The following is a 25,004-nucleotide window of genomic DNA, read 5'->3' on the forward strand; positions in this document are numbered from 1 at the left end:
GGGAGTCAATTTGCGTAATTTTCCATAGATCTCTTTTTCTGAATTCGATAACCTTATTTCCGATCCGAATGCTTTATTCTGAACAATTTTTATCAATACGATCTCCGCTCTTTTCAAATCATCTGCTATAATGAATTTTCTCTTGGAAAGCTTCTTCAAAAATCTAAGTACCCAAACCGTAATCCGCAAAATAGAAATCCACGACGAAACTCTCGAAAACATTGTATAAAAAGATTCATTCGCTACATTTTGAATAGATACATAACACCCAGTTTGCTCTATTTTTTCTTCCGAATCTCTTAAACAAGTCTCCCTAGTGATAGGCCACTCTCTGTCTGAAGATTGTAACCAAATTGGACCGGACATCCATAAAGGATTATCAATTAATTGAGATGGAATACAACCTCTAGACACAATATCAGCGGGGTTTGTTACTCCGGAGATGTGAAACCATTGTGCTTTTGGACTATTTTCTTTTATCTGGCATACCCGATTCGCCACATATATGTCTTTTAGAAATACAGTATTCAACTATTGAATAACCGTCGAAGAATCTGAAAAGGCTACTATTTTCGAGATGATAATTCGTTTCTCAAACTCCTCTGTAACACGTTTTACTAATTGGGATAAAAGTACAGCCGCAGCTAATTACAATCTAGGAATTGTAATTAATTTAGTCGGGGATACTTTAGATTTTGCACAAAATAAATTAACATCGATTTTACCATCATTTCCGATTGTTCTCACGTAAACAACTGCACCGTATCCATCTTTACTCGCATCTGCAAAAGCAATCAACATAATAGGAGACGTTTTCACAACACCAGAATGTCGTGCAAACTGAAAATGCTCAAGTATCGGCCATTCTTTTCTCAATATTGGCCAACTTTTCGATATATCCTCCGTTACATCCTCATCCCCACCCAACTTCAGTTTCCACAATTGCTTTATTGAAAGTTTTAAGTGTAAAATAAATGGTGCAAGCAATCCAAATGGATCATAACATCGAGCCACAGTGGACAATATTATACGCTTCGTACATTTTGAATCAGGAACTTGAAAGAAAAATCTTAAATAATCAGTCTCCGGGTTCCAGTACATACCCAAAATTTTTGTGTCTGTTTTAAATGTTACCGAATTTACAAGTTGTTGATCAGAAGGAATTAACTTCAATAAATCGAGAGAGTTAGAAGACCACTTAACTAACTCGAATTTTCCTTCAGCGAATAATGACACTGATTGTGAATACAAATTAAATGCTCTTCGGAAGGAATGCTGCAAACCAAATCATCTGTGTAAACATCTGTCGAAACTATTTTCGTTGCTAAAGGATAACTACATCCATTTTCTTTTATCAATTGCTTTATAGTACGAATAGCTAAATATGGACTCGATTTTACCCCAAATGCTAAACGATTGAATTCAAATACCTGAACCGGAACATCAGGACTGAAACGCCAAAGCAAAGGATATATCTAAGATGGCGTCAAGTGACGATGAGCATAGTGAAAACGAGAGTATCAAAAGTGACAAAAGTAATAGTTTAACAGAAAATTATTATAAATGTTGTGCGAAAAAAACATGCACTATACAAGTATGTATAAATTGTGAAGGTATTTTTCACGGTTCCTGTGTGAAAAAGAAAAATATTAAAGTTCTTAGTAAACGTCATATAGAATGCTGTGATAAGATTCCTGACAAACAGAAGAAAATGAATAGAGAAGAAATATTGGAACTCAAAATTGAATATATGAGTAAGTTACTTGCTGAATGCCAGGAAAAGAACGAAGTATTGAAAGAAAACAATTCACTTTTGAAAGAAAATAATAGGTTATTATTATTACAATTGAACTCCATAAATAAAAAAAGTGAAACAAAAAATATATCAGAATATGCCAACATTGTGAAGAGTGGATGTCAAAATGATATAAACAATAAAATAGTTCCAAAAATATTAGTTCAAACATCTGACAGAAGTAGCGAGAGACCTAACAAACATAACCTAAGCGTTGACCAGCGAACGCAACTTGGGAATAAACAAACAACTCGGAACCCTACGCATAAACAAGATATACCTATGGCTGTAGAGATTAAGAATGATAACAACAAGGCAGAAAAAGGAGATGATTTCATACAAGTACGAAGAAAAAAATATCACAAAAGACTGGGCACTGCAACTATGTCAGAAGAAGTAATAAAAACAGGGTTTTCAGGAGCGGAGAGGAAGGTATGGCTCAATATATACAGAGTTAACAATCATGTAACTACTGATATGATAGAAAGTTACATAAAAACACAAAAGGGATTCGAAAATGAAAAAATAACAGTTACTGAGATACAAACAAAACCAACCCAACTAAAAAGTTTCTGTGTTACAGCACCATTAACCAGAAAAGATAATTTATACGAACCATCATTCTGGCCACCAAATGTAGGAATCAGAAGATTTAATTTTGATATATATAAAAGGAATAATGGAGGGCATTTTTTAGTTCAATAAATGACGACTGCAAGAGACCACATAAATATGAAGTAATAATCGAACCAATAATTTCAAAAATAAGTTTAATCCATCAAAATGTCCAATCTATCGGTAATACCATCAATAAATTGGAATATGGACTTCAGGACCATAAGAATTGCAAGATATTATGTTTAACTGAACATTGGAAATCTAAAGAACAACTTATTAGTTTACCAATAAAAGATTTCAATCTCATAGGAAGTTTCTGCAGAACAGAGGGTAGCCATGGAGGGTCAGCAGTTTATCTGCATAAATCAATCAAAGGAAAAACAAGAAAAGAAATTCAAAAATTCTCGCAATGTGGGGATATTGAATGTGCAGCAGTGGAATTTCATGGAAAGAACACAAGTGTGATAGTTCTCACAATATATAGGCCACCTAATGGGGATATGAAAACTTTCTTCTTCAAATTGGAAAATATTCTGGACAAAATTCATCAAGAAAATAAACTTATCATTATTGCGGGTGATTTTAATATAGAAATGTTGCAAATGAACAAAGATAGATCGGAATTTATGAACCTTATGGAATCATTCAACCTCAATCCAACTATTAATGAACCTACTAGAATTACAAATACATCAAGCTCTTCAATAGATAACATCTTTACAAACATTTTAAAATGGGAAAGTCTTGTCTTCGATTTACATTTATCTGATCACCAAGCACAAAAATTAACCTTCCACCTGGACAGCAATAAAAATAATGATATTTCTCATCGAAGATTTTTTGGACAAAAAGAGAAGGAAGAATTTCTGAAAAAATTATTTAATCAGGATTGGAATCCTGTGAAAGAGATTGATGAAAACAATGTTAACCAGCAGTGGGATACTTTTGTGTCTATGTTTGGAAATATATTCAATGAAAATTTCCCTAAAAAACCATACGTTGGAAAAAAACATAAAAACATCTACAGAACACCCAAGATAGATGCTATAAAAGCTAGACTGGATATTCTCTCCATGTTGAATAAGCAAGGCTATTTATTCACAGAGGAATACAGGAAGACAAAAAAGGAATATGATGATGCATTAGCTGAAGAAAGAAAAAGGATTTATGAAAATAGAGTAAACAAGTCGGACAACAAAAGTAAAACTATGTGGCAAATATGTAAGGAAATCACAGGTTGCGTTAGAGAAGTGAAGGATTGTCAAGTAGAAGGAACACCAGAGGAGGTTAGTGATAAATTTAATGAGCATTTCAACAACATAGTCACCACCCTAATGAATAATTTACCCATAACAACTGCAGATTTTTCACATATGGAAACCATTAATAAATCCTTTTATCTAAAACCTACAACATCTACAGAAATTGAAAACCTAGGCAAGTCAATAAAAAACAAATTTAGCAGCGGAGAAGACGAAATTCCCATAATTATAATTAAGTTAGCATTACCAGCTGTCAGTGAAATATTGTCTGTCATCGTCAACAACTCCTTCAAATATGGCATCTTTCCCGAATCACTGAAACTCGCATCAATAAAACCATTATTTAAGAATGGAAAACCAGAAGATATAAACAACTACAGACCCATAAGTTTATTACCAGGATTTTCAAGAATTTTTGAAATGTTGATGTCATTGAGGCTGATGAATTTTTTTGTTGAGAATGAGATATTTACCGACTCCCAGCATGGTTACCTTCGAGGACGCTCAACTCAAACAGCAATTTTTTGGTTTGTGCAGTACATAATACAACAGCTTGAGCATAATAAAATGGCATTGGGTATATTTTTAGATTTGTCCAAAGCATACGACTCAATAGATACAATATATCTCTTACAAAAACTTGAATGTTATGGTGTAAGAGGAAATGCAAACAAATGGTTGAAATCATTTGTAACTAACAGGAAACAGAGAGTAACTATCACTCAAAATAATGTAACTGCCAAGTCTAAAATATTAACTCGCTCCACAGGAATTGACCAAGGAAGTACACTCGGAGGTATTTTGTTCATTATATATCTTAATGATCTAGGAGTATTATTGTTAAAAATTCAGGAATTTGTTGTTAATTATGTTGATGATACCAGTTTATTAGTAAATGATGTAAATTTTGAAGAACTAACAAGGAAAGCTGGTCAATTATTTCTTAAGTCCAAGGCATGGTTTGACCAAAATAAATTAATATTGAATGAAATTAAATCAAAAGCTATTCTATTTGATACAAGCAGATCACAAAAAGAAAAATCAAATATTATAAGTTGGCCAGGGTACAGTTTTCAGCTATCAGATTGTGTAAAATTTCTGGGAGTACACATTGACCAATTTCTTAATTGGCGTCAACACACTGAGATCCTATCAATGAAATTAAGTAGAATATGTTTTGCATTGAGATCCATCACTAGATACATGAATGAAAGAACTTTAAAAATAGTTTATTTTGGGAATTTTGAATCAAATTACAATTATGGAATAATATTTTGGGGAAATAATGAAAATTTAAATAAAATATTTTTGATACAAAAAAGGGCTTTCCGCATAGTTTTTAAGTTAAATTTTAGGGAATCTTGTAGGGGAAAATTTAGAGATAAGAATATTTTCACAGTCTTTGGTCTATATTTGTTCGAATGTTTGTTGTTTCTACACAAAAATAGGCACAATTTTGCAGAAGAGAATTTAAATTTATATAACACAAGATCTTTAGACATAAACTTTCCTGCACATAGGTTAACATTAACAGAGAAATGTCCATCTTATATGAGTATGAGAGCTTTCAATAAGTTGCCTAATCAAATTAAATGTATAACAGATTACAAACTATTCAGGAATAGAATAAAGAATTTATTAGTAATGTTAGAGCCATATAGTCTGGCAGAATATTTCGAAGGGGCGGTATAGGGCCTGTAAATGTATGACGTCATTTCACTTAAATTTTTTCTTTGTATAACATTGTATTTGTTTATTTGAAATAAAGAAGCAAAAAAAAAAAAAAAAAATCTGTGAAACCTCCATTGATAATCAAATAATTTTATTTGATGATACATTCATCGAATATCCGCTGTAATCGCTATTCGAAACAACCTAAAATTCAGCAATAAAGAAAATAGATCGGTTTGTAGTTTTGGACCACCATGTAAAATGTCGTTCAACGAAACATCATTATCGGATGATGTACTAGCATCTAAAACCACACGAATTGGTGTACTCGAACTACCTTGCTTAACAATAGCATGATGAGGAATGTAATACGCAGGTTCTGAATCTTTTAAATATTCATCCTCAACCATATAACCTAACTGAATTGCTTCTTTCATTATCTCATTATAAACTCCGGACATTTCGCCAACCTTCTTTCTAATGAATAGAGCCGAATGAATGCCGTTGTCTTAGAATTACCTAAAATGTTCGGAGAATTCTTGAAAGGAAGCGCTACCGTGAAACGTCCCTCATAATCTCTACTAAAAGATGAAGAAAACAAATTTTCGCATATTTCTTCTGTAGGGTCCGGCAAAATATTCTTTTGAACTCGTTCCATCTCCCAAAATTCACAAACCAAGTCATTCAACTGACACTCCTCCCTTAAACTAAAGAATACACCAAACTCCCCCTTTGACTCTGACTTACGAACCTTTCCCATAATCATATGACCAAATACTGTTTGTACCGCCACTGGAGATCCCGATGCTGATGGTACCGAATTACCCACAATAATCGCGAAAAGATCCGCCCCCTTATGCCATCAACTTCAGCCGGTTCGTCAAATTGTTCATCTGCCAATTGGATATTTCCAAAATTCTTCAAAACACCGCGATCAATTTTGGCTATTGGAAGTTTATCCGTAATTTTATCTACTAAAAATGCCTCAATCGGATGTTTCTTAGTGAAATCATACCTAGACGAAACAATAATACTTGTAAAACCTTTAATTGAATTTGAATTAGATCCAACCCCATGAATTGACGTTGAGCATTGTGAAAACTTCAATCCTAATTTCTTACAACACCTATAAGTAAGTAAGTTAACCTGACTGCCACTATCTACTAAAAACCTAGCTGTTTTCAAACCACCCGAACCGTTTAAAACATTTACCATAACCGTCGACAATAAAACAGTATGAGTATCCCGATCACCCAAAGCAGTAGCACAAAAATTGTTATTTGTTGAAACCAAAGTATTTGTATTTGAATCCGATTTCGAATTTGGATATTTTTCCAGTTCATTCTGTACACGTCCCAAATGTAGTAGGAAGTGGTGTTTTCTGGAACACTCTGAATATAATTTGTCTGAAGGACAGTCTCTTACCCCGTGATTTGGCGATAAGCAATTGTAGCACCAGTTGTTATCCCGTACTGTAGCATATCGTTTAGATGGCGACAGTTGTTTAAATTTATCACATCTACTCAACGAATGATTTTTCCGATTACAAAAAATACATATATTCGACCGATCCAAATGTATGTACATTTGTTGAATAAAGTCGGTTTATTATTTTCCCGACTTTTGCCTATACGCGTAGGATTTCTCCTCGCTGTCGGCTTCTCACTCCTCGCTAAGAGGAACATTCACTCAATCCCAGATATTTAAAATATCAGAAGGGTAGAGCTCGGTCGTGTCCGGTCCTTGTGGTCCCCCTGGTTCTCGTCGAACTTCTGGTCCTCTTACACGTGATCTTTGGACCTGTTCTTCGCTTCTTAGGAATTTTCTTACCGTCCTTGCAGTACCTAAAAGAGCAGCTTTTTGCATTATATTACATATATACTCACTAAGTCCCAGTTGCTTGATATTCCTCTTGAGATTTTTGGGCACTATTCCAGTTGTTGAGATGATAATTACAATAGTTTTCGTTGATTTCATTCCCCACTGGCGCTTTATCTGAAATTCGAAGTCCCTATATTATGAAATTTTTTCGACCTCCTTTTGACGCAGGTTGTTGATATTTGGTATCGCTACGTTAATGAGTAATGCTGTCTTTTGATGTTTATCGACTAGTTATATATCTGGTCTATTGTGAGGGACTGTTTTATCAGTCAAAACTGTACGATCCCAGTACAGCTTATAGCGTTCGTTTTCCAGAATTAGTTTTAATATGGTTGCCAATTCACTTGATCTTGGATGGCTAAAAGAAAACCTTCCGTTTCTGGGTACATTGCACCTGATGTGAGCCAATAGTTCGACGCTTCAATGTCGACATGATCCTGGTTCACCTCGTTGAAATGTCTTCCATGCAGGGGCTTCTCTCTCCATCTTTCCAGTTCCAACTTAATACGTCTGGTTCAATCTGTTCATTTTGCCGAGGAGCTGGCTGAGCTGCAGAAACCATCTTCTCGTCATCGACTCATCATGAAACTTCACCTTTTTTGCGATGAGCATGGACTTGTATCGAAGCCAGCAAGTAGGTTTTAGGTGGAACGATTCGATGGCGTTGGTTTCAAAATCTTCCATGTAAATATCAGCGATGACTGGAGAAAGTGGAGTCGAACACGTACTTCCTCTTTCAAGGTACATTTTACAAACAGGTGAGGGGTGCACCCATGGGATTTCCACTTTCTCCAGCCATCGCTGATATTTACATGGAAGATTTTAAAACCAACGCCATCGAATCGTTTCACCTAAAACCTACTTGCTGGCTTCGATATGTGGACGATGTCTTCGTCATATGGCCACATGGACCCAAAACTCTCCAAAACTTCTTTGATCATCTGAATAATATAAATATCCATATCAAATTCACTATGGAAGTTGAAACCAACAACTCACTCCCTTTTCTTGATGTCCTCGTAGCGAAATCCAACGATTCCTTCACACACACGATTTACAGAAAACCAACCCACACAAACCGCTACCTGAATGCAAATTCACACCATCATCCGTCTCAAATCAACTCCGTATTGAACTCCTTAATCCATAGATCCATAAAACTGACAGATAACCTACATATTCAAAAAGAAATCAACATCCTTCAAACCGCCCTACAACAGAATGGCTACAACAGCCAACAACTTCAGAAAGCCATCAACCGACATCAGACCCATACACAACAGCCCAAAAATCCTCCAGAAAATTTCACTCATAAAGCTTTTCTACCTTTTATCAAAGGTGTCACTGACAAAATCAGTCGCATACTACGAAAACAGGATATAAAAACAGTTTTCACAGCCGATAACAAAATTTCCAAATTTCTTCGAACACCAAAGGATACGATCGATAACGAGTCTCAAGGAGTATACGAGATACCATGTTCCGCATGTCCTAGAACATACATAGGACAAACCAACAGACGTATAACCGAGTATATGAGCACCAAATTGCAATACACCAAGGAGATCCAACATCAGCCCTATTCAAACACTACTCTGAAACAGGACATAACGTTGATTTTGAGGGAACCCTCACATGTAGGATAATCCGTGAAGCACTCGAGATCGAAAAACGACTCAATTGTCTCAACAAACGGGATGATGGTCAAAGATTACCCAACACTTGGAAACCTTTGATTTCCCGTCTCTTGGCAACACATCGATCGATAACTCAGCCCCCGACAACAACCCGATCGACAGTTCAGCTTCATACCACCCGTACCAGGCTCCCAGTTGCCACCCGTTCGATAACAACCCGATCGATGACTCGAAGTCACGTGACATCACCATCGGTTCCTGCACAATCGATAACAACTCGATCGACAACAAACCGATCGAAAACAACTCGATCAATAACAACTCGATCGATGACAGCTCGATCAATGACTGGAGGCTGCCTAACAACTGCGCAACCTCCATCACGTGGGACACCTCCTTCTACTATGAATACAGGACCTCTCGTGGTTAACGTATATATATAAATATATCTTAATAATAACTATTGTTGTAAGAGCCAAAATAAATATATTGAATGAAATTTAAGGGTCTTTAGGCATCATGTGAATTTTGAAGGTGTTGAGGTACTCAAAACAGAGAGAAATTATCAAAAAAGATTGATTCACGAAATGATTAACATAAACAAAGAAGATGAAACCATAAATAAGAAGACAGATACGAACAAATTAAGCTCTATATACAGTTATTTGTTAGAAAGGATAAAAATGGAACCTTTTTATGACGGCCCAATAGATGAATAAAGAAGACAGGGAACATAGAGGAGTGAGAGACTAGTTTTCTATAATAACAGAAACATAACCATCAAATGTCATTATTGTGTTATCTTAGATGAGAGTTACTAAATTGCGTATAAATAAGATTATCAACCGGAAGAGTTTTTAAATTTGTGAAATAGATTTAGTTGACGTGTTTTTGGAGAATTCCTATGAAATTAAAATATAACTTTTTGTTTTTATTAGTTACAACGTTTGTGGCAGATGTTATCCATGTAAAACCTCACATTCAGTGAGTAAATTTGTTTGTTTTCTAAAATTTGTTATTTATTAATTGTATTTTATTGATCTTTTGCAGAAGCCCTGAAGAAGCATTAAATTAATGCGAAAGCTTGGCATAGAATAAAGAGTAGTCAATCATTTACTCCCAAAACCCGAGCCTAAAGACCCTTAAATTTCATTCACTATATCTTAATATATATATTTCTTGTGTGCGTGTGTATGTGACTGAACTCCTCCTAAACGACTGGACCAATTTTGATGAAATTTTTTGTGTGTGTTCGTGGAGATTCGAGAATGGTTTAGATTTACAGTTTGGTCTACTGGAAAATGTTTTTTCAATTAATTTCTTATTTATAAGCATTGTTTAAGGAGAAGAAACATTGCACATAGGCAACCCATCATGTTGGGCCTCTTCCGGAGTGGCGCCCTCTAACGATATTGCCCAATATCCTCCAATGATATTTGAACCGAAGTAACTAACTATCTTCTCCTTAAACAATGTTATAAGGAGTTGTTGATTTTGGAATGTTTTACATTAGATCCGGCGGACGGCGCTATCATCGCATTCAATATTATTCTATTTCAATTTTAGTTTGTCCCGACAGATGGTGCTACGATTAATTTGAAAAAAATTTTGTTATTCAATTCACGTGCTGATTAAAATATTAAATGTAATTGTTTTTTAAAGAGTTTTGAAGTGTGTATAAATAATTTTGTGAATTCAGATGTTTTTTTAATTAATTTTTATTTGTAAGGAGTTTTTGATTTTGGAATGTTTTACATCAGATTCGACGGATGGCGCTATCATCGCATTCAATATTATTCTATTTTAATTTTAGTTTGTCCCGACAGCTAGTGCTACGATCACTTTGAAAAAGTATTTCGTTATTTTGTGTTATAATTGTGTTATTCAAGTGAAGTTGCTAATTAAAATATTTAATGTCATTAGTTTTCGAAGAGTTCTGAAGTGTATATAAATAACTTATACATTTTGTAAATTTAGTGCGGAATCGAAGTGAGTATATTTTTAATTTACACGTGCGTTTATTAACAACCAACATAACCTTCAAGTTTATTTGTGTAGTTAGAGGATTGAATTTTTTTAATTATTTTTATTGATAATTAATTCATTTTTGGAGATATTAAATAAAAAAACTCACAAAATGCGATTACATGTTCTTTATCTAAAATTTGTCATAATAAATCTTTTGAGTTAATTAATTGAGTTAATAATGAGTTACTTATTGATAATGAATTTTTAATTAATTAACTCAAAAGATTTATTATGACAAATTTTAGATAAAGAACATGTAATCGCATTTTGTGAGTTTTTTTATTTAATATCTCCAAAAATGAAATAATTGTCAATAAAAATAATTAAAAAAATTCAATCCTCTAACTACACAAATATATATATTAAGATAAGTAACTCATATTCATTGTATATTATTTTGCAATATTTTATTTTTGTAGAAAAATGCCACGTCCTCGTGGAAGAGCAAGAAATATTGGTCGACGTACTCAGCACGCGCAATTAGTTCATGATCATCGATTGAATAGAACAGTAGAAGAACATTCTATGGATAATGTAAATTTAAGAGATCGAGCTGCATGTACACGTGCAAATGAAAATTTAGAGCAACGTGCTCAACTTCTTCGTGCTAATACATTAAGACAAGGAGAGGCACGTCAATGAGCGACCAACGCACATAGAGAACGTAACCAACAGCGAGTACAAGATAATCGAGCATTGGCACGAGCATCACTTAATCGTCTCGCGTTTGAATATGATCCTGAAATAGATTATTCATCACATGCATTGATCACGATTGGTAGTATGGACAAAGAGTGTCCACATTGTCATGCTTTCAAGTACAAAGGTGAATCAGCTGGTTTATGTTGCGCATCTGGAAAAATATCACTGCCACCGCTAAAACCACCACCAGAACCTTTAAAAACGCTTTTAGCTGGAATCACATCTCAATCGAAATTATTTTTACGGAAAATTCGTAAATTAAATTCATGCTTCCAAATGACATCATTTGCAGCAACAAAAATTATTCATAATGAAGATGGCCGTAATTTTGAATCCACATTCAAAATTCAAGGCCAAGTATATCACCAAATTGGTTCGTTACTTCCAATGCCTGATGCCGATCCAAAATTTTTACAAATTTATTTTATGGGGAATGAAGAGCAACAATCACATACACGCTGCGTTTACAACCATATAGAACAGATGGAGGAACGAGAAATTGTGGACATTTTGGAAAGGTTTTTGCAAAACCATAACCAATTAGTTCAATTGTTCAAGACTCTTTCTAACAGACTGCAAAACGATAACTAAGTCATTGTTATTAAAGCAGACAAAGTACAGTTGTTATGGCTGGTGACCCATGTGAACGTAGAGACATTCGCATACAACGCAGAGATAATACGATGCAAATAATTCAAGACAATCATCGTTCTTACGATGCTTTGCAGTATCCGTTAATATTTTGGGAAGGAGAAGACGGATATCATTTAAATATTAAACAACGGAATCCAACTACAGGTACAACTTATAGATTATCTTACAATTTTTTTTTTGAATAAATAATTTTTGTTTATCTCATAATTATATTTATTTACAGGTGAAGAACTGACCAAGAAAGTTAGTGCCATGAATTTCTACGCATATCGGTTAATGATTCGTGCTAATGAAGATAATAATATTCTCCGCTGTAGACAGCTATTTCATCAGTACATCGTCGATATGTATGTAAAAATTGAAAGTGAAAGATTAAGGTATATAAAATTCAATCAAGCAAAACTTCGAGCTGAAGAGTATATTCATTTGCGTGATGCAGTAATCGGTAATGTAGATGCAACAAACGTCATTAACAACAGTGTGTACAGGACAACGTCTGTCGGGTCCGCTAGTATATATATATATATATAAACTTCAAACTTATTTTTAAGAGTCTTTAGTGTATAACTGTGAAATATTGATAAGGGTCAAACGACTCGATTATTTTGGAGAATAAAAGAAAACTCTTTATTCCTTGCCAAGCTTTCGAATTTATTTAATTCTTCTTCAGGGCTTAGAATGTGAGGTTATGTTTAGGAAACTTGCAAAACTACAAAACATTTGTCTTAATTCAATTCACATTGATCCTTTGGACATTAAAACGACAATAATTTTCTTCAATTTGAAACGTCAACAAAATAAAAACATTTTTTTCACAACCAAAATATACTACTTAAAATATTTAATTTATTTATTTTTTCTCCTTTGTGTCAACTGGCTAGATAGGTATATTGTTTTGTTTGTTTTTGACACTTTCGTAATCTGCCTTCTTCCTTTCACTCGTCAACTGGACCATCGAAAAAGTATATGTCAACTGTGTCAATCCAGTTGACACAAAGGAGAAAAAATAAATAAATTAAATATTTTAAGTAGTATATTTTGGTTGTGAAAAAAATGTTTTTATTTTGTTGACGTTTCAAATTGAAGAAAATTATTGTCGTTTTAATGTCCAAAGGATCAATGTGAATTGAATTAAGACAAATGTTTTGTAGTTTTGCAAGTTTCCTAAACATAACCTCACATTCTAAGCCCTGAAGAAGAATTAAATAAATTCGAAAGCTTGGCAAGGAATAATAGCCCAGTCATATTAGGGCTTTCACTTCGGAATGAAAGATAATAAGCTGCAAATTAGTATGAACCTTTGTTTTGTCATTCTAAATGTTGTCTCAAAAGTCACAATCGTTATCGTGTCCGCGTCTCAAGATATTCAAGGTCAAAGGTCACAAAAATCGGTTTTTCGCGAATATCTGGCTTCCTATCGGTTAAATGAGATTTGCATTTATTATAAAAGTTGTAGGCTATAAAATTCCCTACAACTTTTGTTTGAACTTTTTTTTCATACGACCAACCGTTTTGAAGGTAGAGCGCGAAGAGTGCACATCGTACAGTCATATACGGCCTAATGCAAGGTCAAGCGTGAGTTATGGTTATCAGTACGTTATAAAGTCAATTATTTACTTGTAAATTATAATTATTAAACAATGCCTATTATTTATGTACTAACTATTAATTATTTATATTTAATTAAAGTAAGTAACTTGATTATTAATATATAATTATTCATATTTAACTATTTAAGTATAAAATATTATTAATTCTGGATTATATATTTTAGTTTTATTTTAAGTTAAAATGATAGTAAGAGTATATATTTTACACATATTTTTATTTATTATTAAATACGGCATAATATACGTTTATCAAAATGTGAGTTCAAATATCAAAAGTATCTTTGTTGATTTTAATTGTAATGAAATTGGAAATGGAAGCTAATTATCTTCTTCTTCTTCGTCGTCTTCTTCTTCTTGTCGCTCAAAAATGTTCGATTCATTGTCATCATCCTCATTATCTGTCATGTTCATCTCCAAACCTTCCAGAATATCGGGATCATATGTATTTTCTTCATCGGGATTACTTGGATACAGTGAAGCGTTGAGGCAAGCTTGTCCGTTGCACTGGCCGCAAGCTAAAGAACATTGTAGCCCTGATTTTCTGCATCCACAGCGGGAACCACAACCATTTTTGCAATTGCAAAATATTACGTTTAGTAGTTCGGCTGGTGCTGGAGGTAATAACGTTCGTATGGGCTCCAGGATTTCATTTTCAAGCATCCAGCCCCATTCTTGAGGTTCTAAGTCCTTCCCTAACCACGTTTGAATCTGGTAGTAGACACGTTTTATGTGTTGATGAGCTGCTACACTTGTTGGTGGAAGTGTTGACAGTTGTACAGGTTTATTTAGTTTTGTAAATTTGATGAATTGCGTGTAGCGGAAATGATCAATGTTGTCCTCAGATTTTGGAGCATTATATAATGCCAACAAGATGCGCACTCCATTTTCTAATAATGTTTGTTTTGGGCAGTTTTCTTGTTGAAATACTTCCACCAGTTTATCTAAATCAGGAATTTTTTCCAATGCTCTAGTAACAGTTTTTTTTCCTTTTTTAAATAGCGCAGAAGTCGTGTCACAGCCACTGAATGCGTGTAAAAATAAAATGTGCTTTTTAGTACGAGGATATTGGTCAAAACTTTTAGTAGAATATATTTGTGTTTTGACATTGCCTTTGCCAACTTTTTTCAAAAAAATTTCCTGATGATGTGACTGAGTACGTCCAATTAAAATAACGAGCAAATCGATATCTTCTCCTATGATGACAGCAGTCTTTTGATGTTCTGATAAGGCAATAGCTGTGTCAATGATGAGAACATCAACATCATCTCTGGCTTGTTTTGTTGTGATATTAACAGTTTTAAATTAGTTAAATATGAATAATTATATATAAATAATCAAGTTACTTACTTTAATTAAATATAAATAATTAATAGTTAGTACATAAATAATAGGCATTGTTTAATAATTATAATTTCCAAGTAAATAATTGACTTTATAACGTACTGATAACCATAACTCACGCTTGACCTTGCATTAGGCCGTATATGACTGTACGATGTGCACTCTTCGCGCTCTACCTTCAAAACGGTTGGTCGTATGAAAAAAAAGTTCAAACAAAAGTTGTAGGGAATTTTATAGCCTACAACTTTTATAATAAATGCAAATCTCATTTAACCGATAGGAAGCCAGATATTCGCGAAAAACCGATTTTTGTGACCTTTGACCTTGAATATCTTGAGACGCGGACACGATAACGATTGTGACTTTTGAGACAACATTTAGAATGACAAAACAAAGGTTCATACTAATTTGCAGCTTATTATCTTTCATTCCGACGTTGACCCCTTTTTTTACCTAATATGACTGGGCTATAAAGAGTTTTCTTTTATTCTCCAAAATAATCGAGTTGTTTGACCCTTATCAATATTTCACATATATATATATATATATATATATATATATATATATATATATATATATATATATATATATATATATATATTTTGAGCATGTTATTTACCTGCTTTTTAATAGTCAATAGTATTTTCTTTATTTGGAAGTGTCAGGAACCTGACACTTCCAAATAAAGAAAATACTATTGACTATATATATATATATATATATATATATATATATATATATATATATATATATATATATATATATATATATAATATATATATATATATATATATATATATATATATATATAATATATATATATATATAATATATAATATATAATATATATATATATATATATATATATATATATATATATATATATATATATATATATATATATATGTATATATATATATATATATATATATATATATATATATATATATATATATATATATATATATATATATATACGTTAACCACGAGAGGTCCTGTATTCATATATATATATATATGTATATATATATATATATATATACATATATATATATAATTCGTGAGTGTATCCCTGAATTTCCTAGATCGAAACATCCCAACATTTTTATCTATTACATATATATATATATATATTATAAGTGAAGTTAGGAGTCTCAGGTATATTTAGATCAATGAGATAAGGGTTTATCGACTCAATGTTTGGAGGAATAAGTAAAAAGATGAACTCTTTATTCTGTGCCAAGCTTTCGCATTTTTTTAATGCTTCTTCAGGGCTTCTAAAAGAATGTACAATAATTTTCACAATGAACAATTTAAAATATTTTTTGCACATTGAACTTACCGAATGTGAGATTTTTAAAGTCACTAGCATCATGCTCAAACATTCGTCATTAAATAAAACTTACAGACTAGACAACACAATACAAATACAATTATCAATGTAAATTAGCCGCATCGCAGTTTATAGAAATAAATGATTGATAAACTTGTTATTGTTGCTTTGTTTACGAAATAATTACAGGTTATGTTACAGCTCTCTGTGGATTTAGATCTTTACTTTGTGTTCCCAAATCTTCCTGGTTCATTATTCATCTACAGGGACATCGTAAAAGTTCTTGTATTTTGATATTTCCAACAAATAACTATATATTGAACTCAAATTGTTGGTGTCCGTTTTTTTATTTATCACCTTTTCTGTTTTATTGATGTGGATCATTTCATGTATCAGTCTTTTATGATAATTTGGTTCAGATTTCAATACCCGCGCATAATTTAGACCATCGTGTAGATTTTGGTAGTGTAAAGGTATTGAAATCTGAACCAAATTATCATAAAAGACTGATACATGAAATGATCCACATCAATAAAACAGAAAAGGTGATAAATAAAAAAACGGACACCAACAATTTGAGTTCAATATATAGTTATTTGTTGGAAATATCAAAATACAAGAACTTTTACGATGGCCCTGTAGATGAATAATGAACCAGGAAGATTTGGGAACACAAAGTAAAGATCTAAATCCACAGAGAGCTGTAACATAACCTGTAATTATTTCGTAAACAAAGCAACAATAACAAGTTTATCAATCATTTATTTCTATAAACTGCGATGCGGCTAATTTACATTGATAATTGTATTTGTATTGTGTTGTCTAGTCTGTAAGTTTTATTTAATGACGAATGTTTGAGCATGATGCTAGTGACTTTAAAAATCTCACATTCGGTAAGTTCAATGTGTAAAAAATATTTTAAATTGTTCATTGTGAAAATTATTGTACATTCTTTTAGAAGCCCTGAAGAAGCATTAAAAAAATGCGAAAGCTTGGCACAGAATAAAGAGTTCATCTTTTTATTTATTCCTCCAAACATTGAGTCGATAAACCCTTATCTCATTGATCTATATATATATATATATATATATATATATATATATATATATGTGTGTAAAGGATAACGAGGGTTTTTGTTCATAAAACAAAGCATATAGTATATATATATATATATATATATATATATATATATAGTATATATATATATATATATATATATATATATATATATATATATATATATATATATATATTTTACAGGGATCTCGTAATCGCATTTTCGAAGTATATATATATATATATATATATATATATATATATGAACTTTGTGTGTTCCGGATTGAACCGCGTCTAATATTTTGTCGTTTCGGCTCCGATTTTGGAGCCATTTTCAAGAACCGTTGACTTCACGACGGGGTCTCAATCTGCCTACTGCCCAGGTATCATCAACAAGAGTATTCTCGTAGGTGTGGTTATCTTCCGTCCCTCGAGGTAACTGAACGTTAACCACGAGAGGTCCTGTATTCATAGTAGAAGGAGGTGACCCACGTGATGGAGGTTGCGCAGGAGCCGGTTGCGCAGTTGTTAGGCAGCCTCCAGTCATTGATCGAGCTGTCATTTTATTTTATTTTATTTATTTTATTTTATTTTGAAAATAATACATCCAACAGGCCGTAAAGCCCAATTACAGGTGTACATAATTAAACTATCTTATAAGATTATACAATAATTATACTATCAAAACAAAAAGAAACAAATCATGATAAGCGTACTACAAAAAAAATATTTTGAAATATAATTTAATTCTGAAGTGCACTGAACAATAAGTGCCTAAATTGGTATAAAGACAAGAAAAAGACAACAAAATATAAATGGCGCCGCGAGTAAATAACACTGCAAAAAATGTACCAAAGAGGTGAAAAGTTTTGTGACCTGTTATAAATGTCGAAGTACTTTTCACCCAAGCTGCATTTTGAAAATTGGTGGATTATATGTCAACGAAATTGGAAGAATCTTGTGTTGTGATGACATAACCTCCAAAAAATGTAACTGTGAGGAGAAAGATATAGAATTCAGACTTTAAAAGCCCGTCTATCTAGCTTAAATGAGATATGTTTTGAAAATTCTATAAACCAACTACAAGATATTGTTGAGACCGATGTTGACACTATGAGTGAATCCCTCAATTCTGAGAACGCGAAACAACCATCATCCTGTAACCATTGTGTCCAGTACCAAGTGGAAACTCGGTTTATGAAGAAGGAATTAGAATTATTAACAAAAATGAATATCCAACTAGAAGAAAGAATAGATGAACAGAAAAATTTCATAATACTACTAAATTCAACAAAAAGAGAAACAATCGAGGTTAACACAAATCAAAACAACGGAAAAAATCAAAAAATCAAACATCAACAAAGAAACCTGTCACGTCGGATGGAAGAAACCTGCAACGGAAATATGTGAAAGATAACGATACTGAAGCGCTATCTAACCCTAATGATACACATCACAAAGCAGAAATCGAATCAAGAAATCTGTTGACACCATCGGAAGAAAAGCAAACAAATAAAGGAACCTACAAAACTCGCAAAATGGATGTTATAAGAGGAACTGGAACAGAGATCTGTAGTTTGAAGTCAGTTGATAGAAAAGCGTGGTTATATTAGGGAAAATAAATAAAGGTTGTAAAAAAGATGACGTAGTTAACTTTCTAACGACAAAATTTCCAGAAAATAAAATTCAACCTATCGTGGAGAAAATTTCAAGAGAAGAGAGCACAAGTTCATCATTCAAATTGGGCATTGATTTCGAACTGTTGGAAAAGGTGAACAAAGAAGATTTCTGGCCAAAAGGAGTTATGGTCAAGCGATTTTTTTTTTCGGACAACCCGAAACCAAACAGATAATTAAATCTCCTCTCAAGCTTTTTAATCTTCTCAACATAAATATAAGATCCATTAAAGACAAAGCAGATCTTTTGGAGGAAGTTCTTTCAGAAGAAAATGTTGATGCCGCCATTATCACAGAGCATTGGATATCGGACGAGATCATTGGAGAATTGAAGATCCAGGGATACAATGCAATCGATCATTTCTGTAGACCTCGGAGATATGGTGGAATACTGTTGCTTGCAAACACCAATAATAAATATGAAAGCGTAACTGAACTGAAGCAGTTTTCTGTGGCTAATACTGTAGAGATAGCCGGTATGCGGAGTTCAAACAACAAGCAATTGATAATAGGAGTATATAGGCCTCCCCAGGGGTCAATTGAAGTGTTTTTGGAACAGATGAGATGCTGCCTTCATAGCGTGTTTGAGATGGATCTTGATTTCACATCAATTTTTGTTGGTGGTGATTTCAATATCGATCTGTCGAGGGATAGGCGGGACACGAGTCAGCTGCAGGAGGTTTTCATGGATTTCGATCTCGGGGCGAAGTTTATGGAACCATCTAGAATAACATCTTCAAGTAGAACTCTCATAGACAATATATTTTCAAATGTGAATGATTTTAAGTCTTTTACCTTCCAACCACAACTTTCAGACCATATGGGCCAAATAATAAGCTATAATGTAAACACTGTTCAGGAGAAGATTGAAAAGATCACTCGAAGGACCACAAAAAGATCAAATATAAACCAGTTGAAATCAGTATTGCAAGAGGAAATATGGGAAATTTCCAAACATACGTCAGCTAAAACGGCCTTCGATGAATTCTGGGATAAACTGATGCACCACTACGATCAGAATTGTCCTGAAAAAATAATTTTGAGATCGGAAGGAAATAAAAAGAGAAAGAACAGGAGAAACAAAGCTGTGGTGGAAATGAGAAGGCAATTGGAAGCACTGGAGACAATAATGAAAGTTCGAAGAGATGAAATGAGTACAAGAGCATATCATATACATAAAAAAAGTACGCCCAGAAATTAACGGAGCTGAAGAAAATCTCTAATTTGCAAAAAATTAGAACAGCACATAATAAAAGTGATGCAATTTGGAAAATCATAGGAAATGAAACCAAGAGAAAGACAGAACAGAAAGAAATTAATATAAGCCCAGATGTGTTGAATAAACACTTCGCCTGTATTGGATCGATGACCTCGAATAGATGTGCCATAGGGGAGTCAAAACCACTGGAATTATTGAAGAAGGCCAAAATCAAATCAGTAAAATCTATTTTTCTGAATGAATGTACTATCACAGAGCTGAGGAAAGCAATGAAGAAAATAAAAGCTAAATCTTCCAGAGATATCTATGGAATGACCACCACTATTTTGAAAGATATATTTCCTTTGATAGAAACAATCTTATGCTCGTTGATATCAAAATGCTTACAGGAAGGATACTTTCCCGAACAACTGAAGAAAGCAAGAATGGTACCAATATATAAAAAAGGCGATTCCAGATCTCCTGAAAGCTATCGGCCGATATCGGTTCTTCCTGTATTATCGAAATTGTTCGAGGCTATCATAAGAGATAGAATGATTTATTTTCTGAGCAAACAAGGAATATTTTGCACCCAACAGCATGGTTTCTTGGCAAATAGATCAGTGGAAACAGCTCTCACAGAAATCCTTAAAAAGATAAGTGAATCATTCGATAGCAAAAAGAAATCCAGTCTACAGGCATGCGATCTATCGAAGGCCTTTGACAGTATCAAACACTCAGTGCTGCTTGAGAAGCTTGAATTTTATGGTATTCGAGGGGTGGCACTTGACCTGATGAAAAGCTATCTCACGGTTAGGACGCAGAAAACTTGTATCAACCAAAAATCATCCTCCTGGGAAGGGGTCGAACATGGCATTCCGCAGGGATCGATACTGGGTCCCATCTTGTTTGTTATCTACATAAATAACCTACCAGCAAATGTAACAGCAGATCAGACAATCCTTTTCGCCGACGATACCACATTCTTGAATATTGGAGTGGAAGACCAGGAATTACGAGAGAAGGATGAGAAAACAATGGTTGAGGCAAAGTCATGGTTTGATACAAACGGGATGATGATGAACATCCAAAAAACCCAGACGCTTCTCTTCGAGACCAAGCCGTCTTCTGATTGTTCCATGAAGCTTCTTGGTATCACACTGTTGCCAAATCTGAGCTCCTCACAACATATCGACATGCTAGTTCCGAGACTCTCTAGGGCAACATATACTGTGAGAAGAATGATGCAGCTAGCAGGACCCGAAGCTGCGAAAATAGCTTATTTTGGACACTTCCACAGTGCTCTTAACTTTGGCATTCTTTTTTGGGGGGACTCCCCTGAATGTACAAGAATATTCAGAAAGCAAAAAAACGCTATAAGAGTGCTGTGTGGGGCAAATGGACGACAAAGCTGTAGGGAACTGTTTCCTAAGGAAGGTATACTTACCTTGACAGGTATTTTCATAATGGCCTGCGTCATTTATGTGTATGACCATAAGGAGATCCTTCGGAAGAACAGCTGTCACCACGAATATGAAACCCGTACTAGGAATTATTTCACAATTCCATATCACAGAGTAAATGCAGCTCAGATGAGTATAAACCTATCAAATTGTTTAATAAGATACCTTCCAAACTTAAAGAAGCCAAAAGAGAGAAGTTGAAAGTGGAGCTCAAGAGGATGTTGGTGGAGAGGGCCTACTATAATACCCAAGAATTTTTCAATGATAACCTGGAATAAAAGAACCATCGAAAAAGTATATCCGTTTTTATTCTCAATCTTTGTTGGTGAAAATAATGTGAACTCTGTATTTTACTTAGATGTTATATTTTGTTGACTCCCCATGTAAATTTGATGGGTCAATAGTTTATATATTATATATTGGTATATAAACAATTAAATAAATAAATAAATAAATAAATAAAATATATCCACAATCTGAAGATTATTATAACTTCTGCACATTGACGTAAGTGGACAATGAAAATGATGCTGAGTATTAGGTACATCAATATGAAAAGTTAAATGTGATCTGGATGTAAAACGAGGAACATTCAAACAAACTGACGAAAGAAGAATTGTCGAATCGATCCGTCCGTGAATTATCTTATAAAGAAAGACTAAATCATTAATTTCGCGGACCTTTCTGAGCGAAATGAAATTAAACTCATTCAAAAGAGAGTCGTAACTGTATCCTCTATCGGGATAAAAACCATGTTTTCTCTGAAAACCGAATTTGAGAAACCTCCTCTGTACACCCTCAATGCAAGCTACATATTTTGCCTGGGAAGGATTCCACACTGAACTGCAATATGTCAATTTTCTCCTCACCAAAGCTTGGTACACAGAGGAAATTGCTGCAAAGGATGAAAATTCCCTACAATTACGAATCACAAAACCCATCATCCTCATAGCACTTGCCGTTATATTTGCAATATGGGAAGAAAACGTGAGTTTCGGATCGAAAACTATACCCAGGTCCCTTGACTCATTTACTTTTTGTAATAGCGTGTTATAAAGGTGGTAATCATAAGCAATAGGGGATGACCTCCTAGTGAACGTTATAGTTTTACATTTACTTATGTTTAGGAATAATTTATTTTCCACACACCATGTATGCAATCTGTCGAGGTCACCTTGCAACAATAAACAATCCCGGCGATCCCCAATCTCCCTGTAAATCTTTAAATCATCCGCAAAAAGTAATTTTTGAGAACAAAAAATATCCGAAATGTCATTGATGAACAGGAGAAATAACAGTGGTCCTAAATTAGAACCCTGTGGTACGCCCGAGGTCGAAACAAATGAAAACGACCTTACTCCCTCATATTCAACAAATTGTTTCCGTTCTCTTAGATAAGATTCCAGCAGAGACAGGAGAGCACTCGTAATACCAAAGTTGGACAGCTTCCTCAGCAGCTGTTGATGCGAGACACGATCGAACGCCTTGCTAAAGTCCGTATAGACCACATCTACCTGATTCCGAGAATCGAGTGACTTGGAAACATATTGAGTGAAAATACACAGATTCGATGCAGTGCTCCGAGATCTGACAAAACCGTGTTGATACTCAGACAATGATGCCCTAACATGGTCATAAATTATATCAGACAAAACTATCTCGATCAACTTAGAAAAAACTGATATAAGAGCAATTGGCCTGTAATTAACAATCTCCGAATTCTTTCCTGACTTCAAAATTGGGCTAATGCGCGAAATTTTCCAGATATTCGGAAAAATGCCGGATTTTATCATCAAATTGTATATGATGCATAGAGGTCGGGCGAACAAATCTATATGAGACTTTACGAGTCTAACCGGGATACCATCTGGTCCCACAGTCAGTTTGTTCTTAAGCCTTTTTGATGCTGATATGACAAGGTCCTCGGAAATGTTAGAAATATTCAAAAAACTGTTGGAGTCAACAAGTTCCTCATTTCCACCGTACATATCTGACAGGTTTTTATTGTCATTCATGACGTATACACTTCTAAAACTTTTCGCAAATGCATTGACTATCGACTCTGGAGTTGTTAAAGTCTCCTTATCAAAGTGCATTTGTCCGGGAATTCGAGAATTGTTTTTTTTAGAATTTACGTAGTTTCAAAATCCCCGAGGATCCTCCTTCAAATCGTTCTCAGACCTTTGAATGAACTCTCTGTAAGAAAATTCAACACCGCGTTTAACCGAACGTCTCAGACTTTTGAAACGCTCGAGAAAAAAAAATAATTTATGTTTTCTGTACATTTTTAGGTAATGATTTTTCGTCTGTATTTGAGTAATTAATTCATTGGAATACCACAATGGATAATTACGGGAGCAGCATTTTTTTAAGAGTACACACTTTGCAATTATATTCTGAATAATATGGTCAAAAATATCACTAGCATAGTTTACCTAATTGTTGACACCAGTCCACCTCACTGAGAAGCCGACAAAATTTTTGATCGTCTAAATTTCTAAAATCATACCGTTTTGCTCTGGAGGAGAAATTTCTTGGGACAGTGGGGCATGCTGGAACTTGCACAACAAATACTGGATGATGTGGATCAACTGGCACCAATGGATCGTCATGGGGCAGCACTTCACAAATTGCTTCTTTATTTGTGAGAACCAAATCCAGCATTCTATTATTATGGTTCCTAACCTCGTTACATTGCTTCATATCACAAAAATTGAGAAAGCTGTTGAAACGGGCTGTCAAGTTAGTTTGGAGATCACAATCATAAAAATTCTGAAGTTCCGGAATATTGAAGTCACCCATAATTGTTATCCTGTCTATATCTTCCTTATTTTCTATTGATTCAAAAAATTCATCATACTCATCCATAGAAATATTTGGTGGAATGTATAGATACTAATAATATAATCACTGGAATATAATTAGCTCCAGAAATTTTCACCGCCAGGACATCAATTCTCTGAATAGGACAGTCAATCACGTAGATTTCCGAATTGTATTCATTACTGTTAACTGCCAGCAAAACTCCTCCTCCGCGATTCCCTGTACTACGATCTTTACGATAAACTGCATAGTTTTG

General features: G+C 33.8%; 1 protein-coding gene and 1 long non-coding RNA gene across 2 annotated transcripts in view; one reads left to right on the forward strand and one right to left on the reverse strand.

The window, feature by feature from the left end:
- LOC123683500 (N-sulphoglucosamine sulphohydrolase) overlaps positions 1 to 25,004 on the reverse strand; it is a 145,559-nt gene that overhangs the window by 42,498 nt on the left and 78,057 nt on the right. The gene's annotated exons all lie outside the window — the stretch shown is intronic.
- On the forward strand, positions 10,729 to 12,745 carry LOC123683503. The gene is made up of 3 exons (XR_006747992.1): positions 10,729 to 10,853; positions 11,312 to 12,392; positions 12,472 to 12,745. It is a non-coding gene; the product is annotated as an uncharacterized LOC123683503 (long non-coding RNA).

Source organism: Harmonia axyridis, chromosome 6 (assembly GCF_914767665.1).
Source record: "Harmonia axyridis chromosome 6, icHarAxyr1.1, whole genome shotgun sequence".
Lineage (NCBI taxonomy): Eukaryota > Metazoa > Arthropoda > Insecta > Coleoptera > Coccinellidae > Harmonia > Harmonia axyridis.